The sequence below is a fragment of the Amblyomma americanum genome, chromosome 10, assembly GCF_052857255.1.
Source record: "Amblyomma americanum isolate KBUSLIRL-KWMA chromosome 10, ASM5285725v1, whole genome shotgun sequence".
Classification (NCBI taxonomy): Eukaryota; Metazoa; Arthropoda; class Arachnida; order Ixodida; family Ixodidae; genus Amblyomma; species Amblyomma americanum.
Window position 1 is genome coordinate 105,726,668 of NC_135506.1, and position 15,202 is coordinate 105,741,869.

The window sequence follows — 15,202 nt, forward strand, 5'->3', positions numbered from 1 at the left end:
ACGTCACTCTGAGATGCACCGGAGGTGGTCTCCGGAAAGGCCGGGGCAATCTCGTAGGTGACGGCGGTGACCTGGCGGAGCACACGGTATGGGCCAACATAGCGGGACATTAGTTTTTCGCAAAGCCCGACACGGCGTGTGGGCGACCAAAGCAAGACGAGGGCTCCAGGGGAAAAAGTTACCATGCGGTGGCGGCGGTCGTAGTAGTCCTGCTGTGAGGCCTGCGAGGCTTGTAGGCGGGAGCGAGCCAGCTGGCGGGCGTGGTCGGCGCGGGCAATAGCGTCGTGGGCATATTCAGAAGGCGGGGAAGGAGATGTCGGAAGCAGCGTGTCCAAAGGTAATTGGGGTTCACGACCGTACAACAGATAGAACGGGGAGTAACCGGCAGTGTCTTGACGAGAAGTATTGTAGGCGAAGGTGACGTATGGAAGGGCAATGTCCCAGTCCCGATGGTCCGGGGAAACGTACATTGCGAGCATATCCGTGAGAGCGCGGTTGAGGCGCTCTGTAAGACCGTTGGTTTGGGGATGATAGGCGGTGGTCAGCTTATGTTTTGTTGAGCAGGAACGGAGAATGTCGTCGACAACGTTAGAAAGAAAGCAACGGCCGCGGTCGGTGAGAAGTTGGCGGGGTGCACCATGACGGAGGATGAGGTCGTAGAGGAGAAAATCGGCCACGTCGGTAGCAGTACTGGTGGGGAGGGCCCGCGTGATGGCATAGCGAGTAGCATAATCTGTCGCAACGGCAATCCATTTGTTTCCGGAGGTGGACTCCGGAAACGGGCCCAAAAGATCCAAGCCAACACGATAGAATGGTTCAGGGGGCACATCAACAGGCTAGAGCAAACCCGCGGAGAGCGTGGCGGGACGTTTACAGCGCTGGCACTGGTCGCAGGCACGAACATAGCGGCGGACGGACTGGTAGAGACGGGGCCAAAAGAAGCGACGACGCACGCGGGCGTAAGTACGCGAGACACCCAGATGTACAGCAGTGGGGAGGTCATGGAGCTCGTGGAGGACGTCGTTGCGCAGATGCTTCGGGACAACGAGCAGTAGGTCTGGGCCGGCGGCGTTCAGGCTTCTGCGGTAGAGTGTGTCATGATGAAGTGCAAATCTGCGCAGGGCAGGGTCAGATGGAGAGGATCTGAGGCGGGAAATAATAGAGCGGAGCTCGATATCTCGTCGCTGCTCATCGCCAAGGTAAGAGCAGAGAGCGAGAAGAGGTCAGCGGCGGAGTCACTGCCAGAATGACCACAAGAGTCAACGGGATATCGGGAGAGGCAATCAGCATCAGTGTGTAGCCTACCGGACTTATATACCACGGTATAGTCGTAGTCTTGGAGGTTTAAAGCCCAGCGACCTAGGCGGCCAGTAGGATCTTTCAGTGATGAGAGCCAGCAGAGCGCAGGCTGGTCGGTGACAACCGTAAAAGGGCGGCCGTACAAATATGGGCGGAATTTCCCAACCGCCCAGACAAGGGCTAAGCACTCACGTTCGGTAATTGAGTAATTGCGCTCCGGGGCGGAGAGGAGGCGGCTGGCGTAGGCGATGACACGGTGCTGTTCGGATTGCCTCTGAGAGAGAATAGCGCCGATGCCATAGCCACTGGCGTCTGTGCGGACTTCAGTGGGAGCTGTCACATCGAAGTGGGCCAGAACTGGTGTGGTAGTAAGCTTCAATATCAAGGTGGAAAACGCGTGTGCTTGGTCGGGTCCCCAGATGAAGGTGGCGTCCTTTTTCAGGAGGTCGGTGAGGGGGCGGGCGATGTCGGCGAAGCCTTCAACAAATCGACGAAAGTAGGAGCACAGCCCTAAGAAGCTGCGAACGTCGTTACAGGAACGTGGCTGAGGAAAGTCTTTAACGGCTCGGATCTTATCAGGGTCAGGGTGCACCCCCGTGTCGTCGACGACATGACCCAAGATGGCGAGTTGACGGCGCGCGAAACGGCACTTAGACGAGTTGAGCTGCAGGCCAGCGTGACGAAAGAGGGAAAGGATCTGAGAAAGATCAGTGAGGTGAGAGGAAAACGAGGGCGAAAAGACAATGACGTCATCGAGATAGCACAGGTAGGTGGACCACTTAAAGCCTTGCAAAAGAGCATCCATCATTCGTTCAAATGTGGCTGGTGCATTGCATAATCCGAAAGGCATAACTTTAAATTGATAAAGGCCATCAGGAGTCACAAAAGCGGTTTTCTCACGGTCCTGTTCATCTACAGCAATTTGCCAGTAGCCGGAGCGAAGATCTATGGACGAGAAGAATTTGGCACCATGGAGGCAGTCAAGCGCGTCATCGATACGCGGCAGGCGGTACACGTCCTTTTTAGTGATCTTATTCAGGTGGCGATAATCAATGCAAAAACGCCATGAGTCATCCTTTTTCCTGACAAGGACGACTGGTGAGGCCCAGGGACTGTGTGAGGGTTCGATATGTTTTTTTCTAGCATTTTAGTAACTTCCGCATTGATTACTTGACGCTCGGCGTGAGAGACCCGGTAAGGGCGGCGGCGGATGGGAGGGGCATCGCCTGTTTCAATGCGGTGCCTGACGGCGAGAGTTTGACCCAGCGCGGTGTTGTTCACGTCAAAAATATCCGAAAAAAATTCGAGAAGGGCACGAAGCTTGGCAGTTTGATCGGGATGGAGGTCGGTAGCCATCATGGTTGTGAAGGTGTCGGTCGACAGAAGAGACTGCCGGCGCGGTGCGGCGGTTTCTGGAACTGGGGTAGCGGGCAACGTAGCCACGTGGCAAGGAGCGAGAGGGGATAGCGTAGCGACGCAGATGCCGGACGGTAGCACTTGAGAAGTGAGGCCGAAGTTGAGGAAAGGCAGAGAGAGGGCGTTGGCTTGGATGGTGGCAATGGTATGAGGTAGGGCAACGTTACGGGTCAGGAGGAGGTCAAGATTGGGAGTAACGAGATAGTCGCCATCGGGAACTGGGCGAGATGGGGTCAATGGAACAAAAGAGGCGGTTCGGGATGACAGGCGAGCATATGCGGTACTGAACAGTCGCAGTGATACATCAAGTGGGTCAGAATCCAGCATTGGAAGGGCGAGGTGTAGAACACCCTCCGAGCAGTCAATGAGGGCGGAATGGTCAGTCAAAAAATCTAAGCCGAGGATAAGGTCATGGGCACAGGTGGTCAGCACGGTGAACTGAACTGGTATACTCTGGCCGGCAATAGTAACGCGCGCGGTACACATACCGTCCACAGCAGGCGTGCCACCATCCGCGACACACACAAGGGACGTTGCAGGCGTGGGGACTTTGCGGAGGCGACGGCGGAGGGCAGCACTCATCACTGATACATGAGCACCGGTGTCAATCAGGGCGCGCACAGGAACACGGTCGATAGTGACGTTCAGAAGATTATGTCGAGTGGTCGAGAGGATTTGTAGTCCGGGTCGCTGATGCAGCGTCACCTCCGGGAGCTGCATCACTTAGTTTTCCAATTGGGAGTGGCTGCGAGAAGGCGACTGGGGGGAACGAGAGCGGCGGCCCTGCGGGGACGGAGAGCGGGAGAATCGGCGTGGAGGGGTACGGCTGGTGCAGACTGTTCGGACGGGGCGCGGGTCGAGAAGTTGTGGGATGAGGCGGGACTGTAGAAGGAGGGGAAGACGTTGCGGGGCGTTGAAGACAATGGACTGCGGCAATGACGGGCGATGTGGCCAATGCGAGAGCACCGGTAGCAAATGGGACGGTCGTCCGCCGTGCGCCAGTCATTGGGATTGCGGGAACGGGGCAGAGAATAATAGATGCGACGAAAAGCACAGGGAGGGGGCTGGGGAGTGTCCGGGCATCTGATGGCGCACACTGCCGGAGCGAGGTTCAGATGAGCGAGTTCCTGCCGCACGACGGCCTGAATCAGCGACACAGCGGGCAGGGTTGTATCAGGGACGGAGGGCGGAGATATCACAGTTGCGAGGGCCTCCAGTTCACGTCGGACGATCTGGGTGACTGAATCGGTGACGGCAGGGGCGTCCGATGGCGTGCGGGATGGTGATCGGTGGTCCTCACAGGAAGATGTCGCGGCCGTGCTGGGAAGGCGAGAAAACGACGGCGAAATGCGGCGGCCTTTGACTTGCTCAAATCGACGGCACTCGTTTATGATGGAGTCAATTGAGGTACAGTCTTTGCAAACAAGCAAGTGGAACGCATCGTCGGCAATGCCTTTGAGCACGTGACCCACTTTATCGGTCTCACTCATTGTGGCGTCGACCTTGTGACAAAGCGCCAAGATGTCTTGAATGTAGGCCACGTAGCTCTCGGTGGAAGATTGTGCTCGAGTAGCCAGCTGTTTCTTGGCGGCGAGCTGGCGGTCATCAGGTCTACCGAATAGCGTCTTCAACTTTTCCTTAAAGGTGTCCCAACTTGTTAGCTCTTCCTCGTGGGTCTCGTACCATACGCGCGCCGTGCCATTGAGGTAAAAGATGACGTTCGCGAGCATTAGCGTAGGGTCCCACCTGTTGTAGTTGCTGACACGCTCGTAGATGTTAATCCAGTCTTCGACGTCCGAGCCATCTGTGCCGGAAAACTTGCCGGGGTCGCGAGGAGGAGCCATGATGACGAAAGGAGTGGTAGTGGGGGTAGTGGGGCTCCTTCACCGGCTGGGTGGAGCCATGGTGGTAGTCCCGGCCAGACGAGTACTACGAAGCTGCGTGGTGTGCGCAGCGTAAAATCCGCACCTCCACCAAAGATGTTACGTGGTCCAGGCGGGAACGACGCGAGAAGCCCGGGCACAGCACACAGGTCGAGAGCACAGGGCGGCCCGCACAGAGCACCAGGCACAGAGCACAGAATCCCAGAGCACGCGCGCCTCCGAGAGTCTTCATTCATCTCTCCTTCTATCCGTTGCAATATTTTAGGTAGCAGAAATGTTTTTAACATATATTGATGTACTTCGACAGGTCGGGTCTTCTCGATATCCAGAGCAAGCCAACCGTAGCTCTAGCCACTGATGTACTAGTTTTTTCCGACGTTGATTTCATGAGCCACTGTGTCACGTACTTACATCTACATTTCCTACGTCTACAAAAACGATGCCAAAGCCGCGAAGCATACTTGAAGACCCGCTTCTAATGCCCACTTTTAAGTGGACAGAAATTGAAGACATTCTATGTCAGGAAGTCTTCAGCGTGGAACGAAGAACCCACTTTCTTCTCATGGCTTGTTCAATATCGAAGAAACTGACGACGAAGTCTTTCGCACACTGTTTCGGTTTGAGAAGAGCCACTTTCGGAGGCTTCGGAGTGCGCAGTTGATGCCCGACGTTTTACACTCGGCTCAGGAGGTTCCGGTACCCGGCGATGAGGCCCTTTGCACAGCCTTGCGCAGAGTAGCCTACCCAAACCGGCTGTGTGACCTGGAGCGCTTGTTGGGACGGCACTATTCAGTCATTTCGAGCATAACGAACAAAGTTTTCGTCCACATCCAGGACAGGTTCAAACACTTGTTGGACGACATGAACCACCATTCGTGGCTGGACCTTGCGGCTCTGGAAAAGTTCTCCCAGGTAGCGCTCTCACGCTAGTTTCTTTGCGTGCGAATGTTTATAACAGGACTTTTGTCTTTTATTTTTTTCTTTCCAGGCCGTCCGTTATAAAGGGGCACCACTAGAAAACTGCTGGGCTTTTATTGATGGCACGGCAAGAGCAATCTGCCGTCCATCCAGAGACCAGAAGCTTTTCTTTTCTGGCCATAAGCGCACCCACGCTTTAAAATATCAGGCCCTTATGTGCCCTAACGGCAATATTTACCAACTGGAGGGGTCATATCCTGGAAGCAGGCACGATGCAGGTAAGTTCAGGACACTGATAAATGGATAAATGCATTCAGTGTCTTTAGCATTCCTTCCCATCAATGTTGCCCGAACTCGGAGAGGTGCTAAATGAAAAAAAAAAGGTCTTGAAAATGTTCACATGTTTAAAGATGCTTTAGGTTGATGTAACGAAGGTGATCCCACTTACAGCTCTTATGAAAAATTCTTCATGACAAAAAGCCTTGCGTTTGACACATGATGCCCTTAGTAGCTTAAGTGCCATAAGACACAGCAAACAAATCATGTGTCCAAAGTGTTCTTGCAAAATGAGCGTGTTCCATTTTTTTGCTTTATAGCATTTTTTTTCCTGAAGACCTCAATTTGTCTGGTACTGTATGAGACAGTACAAAGCTATCAGAATGTGGAACAGTTATGTTACTAATTGTACGTTTTGGGGGGGATCCTGAGAAAGAGCCACACGTATGAAAAGCTTGAGAAGCTTGTCTAGGGCCGCAGTTATTGCATTTACGGGGACCCAGCGTACCCTTTGAGGCCTCTTTTGATGAAGCCTTATGGCAAAACCCGTGCGACAGCACACCAGTTAGCCTTCAATAAGGCCATGAGTTCTGTGCAGCAGTCAGTGGAGTGGGGATTTGGAAATATCTCCAGCAACTTCGCTTTCTTGGATTTTCGAAAAAATAAAAAACTGTTCAAACAAAAGTTAGAATGCATGTACAAAGTGAGTGGAATACTTGCCAATTGCCACACTTGCTAGTACGGCTCTCAAGTGTCCAGTTACTTTGAACTAGAACCTCCAATACTAGAGCAATATCTTGCTCCTCTGGGTGGCTAGAATACTACGGATGCGTGTTTTCTTGCATACGCATGCATGCTTTATCTTTAAAATAATTTTCCCTTATCACTGCTTTCACAGTCCTGTAGTACTTTCCACTCCTATCATTACAAGTATGTTTTTGAAAATAAATGTGCAACAAGAAATGGTGAGAAGGTAGAAAATGCACTGCTTTCCAAGTGGGAAGAGCATCAGCGTTTTAAAATGTCTTCCCATCACTGTTGCACTAGCCAACACAGCTGTGTTGAACCGTCTCCTGCGCTTATTTCATAAAAGAAAACAATCGCAGAGGTGCCTTGTTGCTAATGAAATAAGAATTTAATAGAGAAAGCAATCACTGACGCGGCGTCTTCTGAATGAGAGCAGCGAGCCTTTTCTCTTGCTCCATGAGCATTTGCTCAACTTGCTGCCGGAATTGCTCCCTATCTTCTCGCCTGCATAGACCTTCATGAGCAAGCCTGTCCTCCTGAAGCTTTATTTTTCGCTCTTCTAAGGCGAAGCGCTCTCTTTCTTGTGCAAGGCGCTCTCTATCTACTTCGAGACGCACGTCCTCTTGCTCAAGTTTTTTTTTTAATTTTCCAGCTCCTTCATTTTTATTTTGAACTCGCTGTCTTCTCGCCTTGTCAACAGCTCCATTCCGAGGTATTGAAGTCCACGAATACCTATGAAAATGGCAAAATAATCACAAATACCAGTTAGACACTGGTTCTAGGAGTTGTACACATATCAAACACTGTCATGAATGTGTTCATCACGTGTGGAGAACATGAACTCTGCTTTGCACAAACCACATTTTACTCAGCTGGCTGCAGTTATTCCACAAAAATATGTTACAGCTTTGACACTGTCTTTCCACTGAGTAAGGCCAGCAGATGAAAGAAAATATCTATGGTGGGCACTAAATGTAGTTTAATGCCAGGTCTGCTACAGCATTGTGCTGGACCAAGATTAAGAGTAAAAGAAAAGAGATGACCATTCGATGTATGACCTGAGGAGGAATTTCAAGGAGTGGCAGACTAAAAGGTTTGTTCTTCCCTAACACTGTCCAATCCCTTTTAAGGATGTGCGAACTCTAATATGGCCAATACTATGATTCGTTCAGTGTGTGAAGACGTGCTTTTGAACATAGTGATAGAGTCATTTGGTTCCATATAAAAGGAAAGTGGTTCAGCGGTGTTTTTCTGTAGCCTCCTTATGGGTACATGCCACGTCCGATGTTGTCAAAAACATGATTGTGCCATTGTGTGTGAATCTTGGCTTCGAGTGTAGTTCAGTATGCCATATAGAAGGGAAATGGTTAAAGGTGATCATCTGCAGTCCTCATGGGCACATGTCAGTATCAACGCCATGGTTGTGTCAAAGTGCGTGAAGACGGAGAATTGAATATGATTACTGTAATAGTACACCATTGCAAAGGAATGTTGCTGGGTGGTTGTGAAGTTCGATTAACTTTCCGTGGCGCCAGTCGGTCTTGTGTTCGCGAGGAATGCCGCACCTGTGGAGTCACATAGACTCAGAAGGACGCCCGATGAGGACTCGGCAGCGGCTGTATCGTGATCGGCGCGTCGCCAGCAAAGGAACCCATCCGTCCCGTCCCTGCCTTTGCCGTGGGAAATGGTAGGCGTGTATGTGCTGTTTATGTGTTTGCAACATCTCCTTTCTGAAATGTTCGTCTAGCGGAGGGAATTGCAGAGCTTTACTTTTCCTTTCCCCGACCATTGTTTAGTCAATATTCTTTCCCCAATCTGCGGTTAGTTGACGAAAACCTTATTTTCCTTTCCCTAACCACTGATTGGTGAGAAGGGTCACTTGTTACCTTATTGGTTGCTGTCCCCGCTAAGGGCGGAGACAGAGGATTAAAACGTAACCGCTCTGGGTTGAACCAGGGCTGAATTCATCTAATCAAAGGTTCAGTCATGTTGTAAATAGTTTTGTTCTTGCTTGTTTCTTCTTGTTTTATTTATATTGTAAATAAATAGTTAACCTTCTACTTTCCTCGAGTAATGTGAATGTTTGCGAGTTAGAACCACCGGGTCATCAAGAAACCCCAATTTCATAATCAACAAGGTGTTTCCTCTCATCACCACCTGAAGGGGATTGTAACTGGCGCAGTCTCTTAAAGGGGAACTCAACTGTGGTGGTTCACTGCAGCTGTGGCATTCTGTGCGGGAGAGACAGTTTGGTGTCTCCAGTGACTGCTGTCAGCTGGTGTAACTGTGCTGGCTTTCTATTGTGTGACGCCCTTCATTTAGCTCTCATACCATTCAACACTTGAGTTCTACTTTTCATAAAGTGTGTTTCACCTTGTAATTAGGCCTTGCTCTTGCCAAAACCAGTGGGAACCTACTATCTGACATCACAGTAGCATGTTCACTGAGTGTTTTGACCTTAAATTCCAGTAGGCCTATTGCACCGCAAATCCAAAAGTTTTGACCTTAAATTTGTGGAAAGTGCACAGTGAGAATTGTAGTAAACATGTGTTGAAGTCTCCAGAACATGCTCACTTTAGTTTTCATCATCCCCCAGAACATTTGCACTTCGAAGTGGACTAATGATAATTATGGATTTTTTATGACGCAAGGGTATCTATGGCTAAAGAGGGTCATGGTACGTGGTATTTTCGACTTCTCAAAATGGGGCCAGAGAGACCCATTCGCCAAGCATTTCACACTAAATAAGCAGAGCACCAGACCACAGGAAAGCTTGTACCCAATGTATCACAGGTGGGTACCCGGCGGCACTGGGGATCAAACCCCGCACCTTCCACATGCGAGGCGGATGCTCAACCACTTCACCACCGCTGCGATGGACTGCCTGAACTTGCTGCCATAGCTTCTCAAGGCCCACTTAATTTATCCAATTTCTCACCAGTACTGCTACGGGATGACATAAAGCTTTTGAGATAGAACCACGTCTTAGAATGGTGTACCACTTGGTTAATGACACTAAACGTTAACAAATGCAAAAGCATGTCGTTCACCCGCAGCCATAACCCTCGGACGTTTGCGCACACAATTAATAATGTCACTCTTGAATCAACTGACACTTCTAAATACCTCGGTGTCACTGTATCAGACGACCTCAACTGGCGTACGCATGTGCAAACCATCATTTCAGCTTCTAACAAAACTTTAGGTTTCCTAAAACGTCATTTGCGGAAAGCCCCAAATCACGTAAAATTACTTGCCTACACATCACTTGTACGACCGAAACTAGAATACGCCTCAGCAGTCTGGAATCCGCATCAAGCATATCTTATCGACGCTCTTGAAGCGGTACAAAACCGCGCCGCTCGATTCATCCATTCGTCGTACTCATATGACGTAAGCGTCACGTCACTGAAATCACTATCTGGGCTTCCGGACCTCATTTTACGTCGGCGCATCGCTTCCCTCTGTCTTTACCACAAATTCTTTTACAGTCCTATCCTTCATCAAACACCATATATCACGCCCGAAGCGCGCATATCATACTGGACGAGCCACTCACTGCAAGTTTCACGACCACGCTCACGAACATCAACATTTTTAGCCTCGTTTTTTTCTTCGCATGGCGGCAGACTGGAACGGCCTCCCCGCTGCCATTGTCGACATAATCTGCCCATCCGTATTTTTACATGTTACTGACCATCTCCAATTACATTGTACATGATTTTTCCTTATATGTGTTGTTTGTATTTACATACGTGTATGTTGGTCTACATATATAGGCTTTGATATGTGTAAATACATGTGTGAATATACTTGAATATGTATACAATATATGTATATATATATATATATATATATATATATATATATATATATATATATATATATATATATATATATATATATATATATATATATATATGCGTGCTTGTACTTGAACGTTACTTGAACTAGTGTTAATCCAAATCTTGTACCCACTCCTTATGTAATACCCCTGAAATCGGGGGTCTTTACGGAAAATAAACTGAACTGAACTGAACTGAAACCTAGAACCATGTTAGGATATGAAAAAAATATTGGGCATGCGGTCATGCTCTAACAGCGCAAAGCATTTTATATCCCAATGAAAGTCCAAGCTCCCCCCCCCCCTCCCTGCCCCCTAGCCTGAGGAACAAAGGCCCACCTCAAATGGCACCACAGGGATAAATGCTTGTTACCACTTTCCTGACTAACCTCTGCTGCATTACCAAAAAAAGGCCCAGAGTATAGTGCCTGTCCTGTCCAGTTGTGTTGTCCTCACCTACGCTCAACTTTACAATGCATTAGTTATGAGCAGGTACTGAAGATGGAAATTTGACAGTTCAATAAACAGATTTGTTGATAGCTTCTCTGATGTCTTTCTTGTTTTACCTTTTGGAGTATTTTGCCCCAAGCGTCGTTTCGCTGGTCGCTGCCTGGGCCATTCTTCTTGCTGGGTTAGCACACTGCCAGCACCTTCCATGGTGCCTGTTGGCTCTTGTTGTGGGACAGCAGCAGTAACAGAGGGGGATTCTGTTTTCTCCCTGCTGTATATTGCCAGCAGCAGCTGCTCGAATGCAGATGACTCTTGTTGACCTTCGGAAATGAATCAAAGAAAAGTGTATTTGTCAGAGCAACATAAATATTCCTGTGCTTGATATTGTGAATATTTGTATAATTTCAGCAACTCATATAATTCTCAAATACTTTCATTTCAGTTTTAAGTTTTTTTTAAATCTGCAATCTTAGCTTCATTAATATTTTTTCAAATTCAAAGATGTCAGAATTATCTCCAAATATCTCAGCTTTGGAAAAAAAAAAGTTTCAAATTGGTTTCCTCCCCTCGAGGGCAAGTGCCATGTTTTCACTAAAGTGATGAAGATTTGGCTACATATTCATGGAGTGCAAGTGCAATTTTGGTGGACGCTTCTAACTGCAGGTAATGTCACTGACACAACATGACTCTTTTTGTTGCAGATGCTTTCAATGTGATAAGCATTAAATATTGTGGGGAGTTTTTGCACTTCAGTGTTTGACACGTTAAGGCTATACAATGCCCGTTAATTAGGACAGTATGTATTAAAAAATTATTTTAAGCTCTAATACATGCACCCATAGAGATCTGCAAGCATAAATGCTAGCAACTCCCCATAATTTTAATAGTACGTAGAAGCTTACAAAATAGCAGACACTTTGCATGTTTGCTTGTTTACACTGACAAACACTGACCAGGTCATTACAGGGGCATGACTACTGTAAATGCAAAGCTTTCATGCAGAAATGCGCCTGTGTTATGCTTGCGATAGGTAGGTAAACAGATAGAATACAATTTAAGAACACAATTTAATAACCACTTTTCGTTTGCATTGACACAGGTAGCATGCAATACTTTTCCTGGGATTTATTAAAAATCTGTACTAAGTAATACCAAAATTTTATGAATACCACCTCTAACCACCGAACTCGCAATAACAAAAAGCTGCCATATGCTTTCACGCCAACGGCTTAAAGTCTACCCCAGCTTGAATTCATGTCTGCATAACTAAGCAATCGTATATCTCCACTCCTTAATTTAATTACACGTAGCTAAGTACCTCGCTGTGGACATAAATGCCATTTCAGGAGAGGCCAACAATCAACGAGCAGGAAATACACGGAGATGCTTAACATCCCTAAACTGGCTGTTTTATTCTGGCTCATCATCGATAAAAACATTTTTGCATCCTGCGAGCCGGTTTTGTTACGCTTGGCTATTCTCACCAGTGGGCAGCTTCCTTTTCGCTGCCAGCGTGGAACTGGCCTTTCTCGGCACCGTTCTGAGCATGTAGCCCACATCCCGGGCCATATCCGAGATTTCCTGGAGCAGCTGATCCGTCTCCGTGTACTGCTCCTCCGTTCCGGATCTGAGATGAAAGAAATGTGCAGTGCGCGCGAGAAAAAAAAAATGCGGCAGCTGTTGCGACAGTGTCGGCGTAGGAATACATATGCTCAGTATACATATATAACATGCCACTTACTTACAAAGGTTGGCTTGGTCTTCTTGGCGGAAGTAACCCACCAACAGCTCCGTGCGGTCTTTGATCGCACGAAACGTCAGTTCGCGTCCCACAGCAAACACGACATTTTTTAACACCGCTGTCCAGTTTTCCGGGCTCCAGAATGGATTTTGAGCCAATACTTCCTGAAGAAGCAGCAAATCTTCGTCGATACGGAAGCGTTTCCGCAGCCTCTGCTGCGACGAATTAGCACCGCTGACAGAAAAATTCGACGGCGAACTCTGCATGCTTGACTCGCTGGGGGCAGCCATCTTGCTCCGCTGCCGAGGGGGCCGTCTCGCAGTGATGCCAACTCAGGTCAACGTTTTATCCCTAAAATTAACCCCCAAAAATCCCTAGATTGAAGAAAAATTCCTAGCTTTTAGTTTTTTACTTGTTAATGTGGCGATTACAGCTTTAACAAAGTCTCAACGCAGTTCACTCTTTATGCCATGTCTTGTACATTTTATCAGAGATAAATAAATGTGTGTTAGCTGCAACTGTAGCTTTTTTCCTAATTTTCTGTAGAGTTGCCATGCATAGAAGGTCCACAGAAGGCACCACCAGATAAAGGGGGAGTCAGCAACGACGCTCTCCTGACACCCCCTCTATCTGAAGTAAAATTCGAGCAAACGACTCCTTTTTCACTGCACCGCCTTTTGAGCTGCTCCTTCAGCAGGCTCATCTTTACGCGCAAAGAACCCTTGCAGCCCTTTGTAAATAGAATGGAGTTGATCCCAAGTTTAAAGAGCTTGCATTGTTTGCTAAGCCCCCTTAACGCATCAAAGTATTTTGTTCAGACAACATTAACAGTCTTTTTAAGATGCAGACAGAAAGACGAACACGTTTGACTTCGTGAAAGTCCCCTTTCCGCCTCAAACAGAACACTCAGAAGCGGTAAAATGGCGTACCTCACCGCCCAGTACTTTATTTATCAAAGTTTCAGTCAAAGATCGTCAAACAGTATTTGGAGCGACTAAGAAATGACATCACGAGAACTTGACATCCTAAAAAATGTAGTCTTGCTAGTTATATAGCAGTGATTCAGACGTAGAGTTGGTAATTACAAAATCAGAAAATGCTTTCTTAGAACTGAGAATATATATGTTGTTTTGGAATTGAGCAGCACGTTGAAACGAAGCGGTCTGGCAAACGTGGAGAATGCTTTTCTTTAAAAAAAGAAAGCTGCACAGATCGAAGCACTTTCTTCAATGACATAAAAAACACGTACGATGCAAATGATACTGTATTCAGAAATAACGTAAACGCGCGTGCAGTGTCGATGCTGACGCTTTAAGATATATCTTTCCTAACTCTCTATAATTATTATATGGCACACGAACAAGGAATTAGACGCGCACACAATCTTAAAGTCTTAATCATCGTACATATCTTTGTTCATCCTCTTCAAATGAGAAGGAGTGATCTTGAACTTGTAACAGCAGCTGTCCATCAAGGCTATTTTTGCGTGCAGCAAACTGCACAACGCTTCTGTTGACAATCTGTTTCTCTGCTTTGTTTTCAGCAAGTTGACTTGCGAAAACACGCGTTCGACAGCAGCGCTGGAGTGTGGCAGGCACAAAAGGATGAAACTTGACAGCAAGGGGCACTCTTGTGAACCGTCTCCTTTTTTCATTTGAGACACTTTGTGCCAGAACTGGCTCGCAGTCAAGTCAGCGTAGTCGCTCAGCTCCATGTTGCGGAGAAGTCGCCATTCCCTGTCCAGTTCATTCACTTCGTTTTCTTTCACTATCAGAGGAAAGGAGACCGCAAGCGACGCGATTGAGGGCACTGTCTTTCCCAGGACAACTTTCGGCTCTATGACTCGAAGGTTTTTCATCTGTTCACTTTTTACGGGGAACCGCAGGTAGATCTGATGAGCTGCTTCAATAACAAAAACTCTAAACACCGCAGCCGAAAGTTGTGAACCTGATTATCGTTTAAGCCGTGCGTGTTACCGGCTAGAGCGGCAGGTGGCTTTGCTCCGAGGTAAATTTCTTCCAATGGCAGGAACTTGGCTGGGTTTTTGTACCGCACATCGGACAACGCTGTGACCTCCAAGTAGTCCCGCTTGATGTAGCATTCGAGTATGCATTTCAGCATGGTCGAAACTTTTTCACGGAGAAAGTGGATTTTGGTTTCTTCCGACTGCATTTCCTTATTTAGGTTAGTGAAAAAAGGCAGGACATACTCAAGGAACTCGAGGTAGAGTTTCGTTGACGGGTCAATCAGTTTTTCCAGAATGGCTTCTGCAGCAAGCAGGCGGTCGTCAGTGGCGGCTTTTTTGAAAAACAAAATCAGGGCAGGCATCTGCTCAAGTAAGCGTGTCACAACAACTTGTAGAGACAGCCACCTTGTTTGGCTTGGTTGCAACAGCTTGTGTGGTTTCACCTCTGCAAGCTTCTGGAATTCTTGGAAGGCAGATGTCTGCTTCGGCGACAAAAAGTAGTTGAAAACATCGCGTGCCAGATCCTCAACTCTTCTCGGAAGTGTTTTACGTGCATACGAGGCGCACAGATGGAACGAATGACAAACGCACTTCATAATGAAGAGGCCTGGAATTTCTGCCTGTAGCAGCGACGCGACGGAATGATGTGCACCCATCATCAC

General features: G+C 47.8%; 1 pseudogene; it reads left to right on the forward strand.

Annotated features, from left to right (window-relative positions):
• The first annotated feature begins 5,114 nt into the window (after positions 1-5,114).
• LOC144108601 (uncharacterized) lies at positions 5,115-6,609 on the forward strand (annotated as a pseudogene).
• Positions 6,610-15,202: the final 8,593 nt, after the last annotated feature.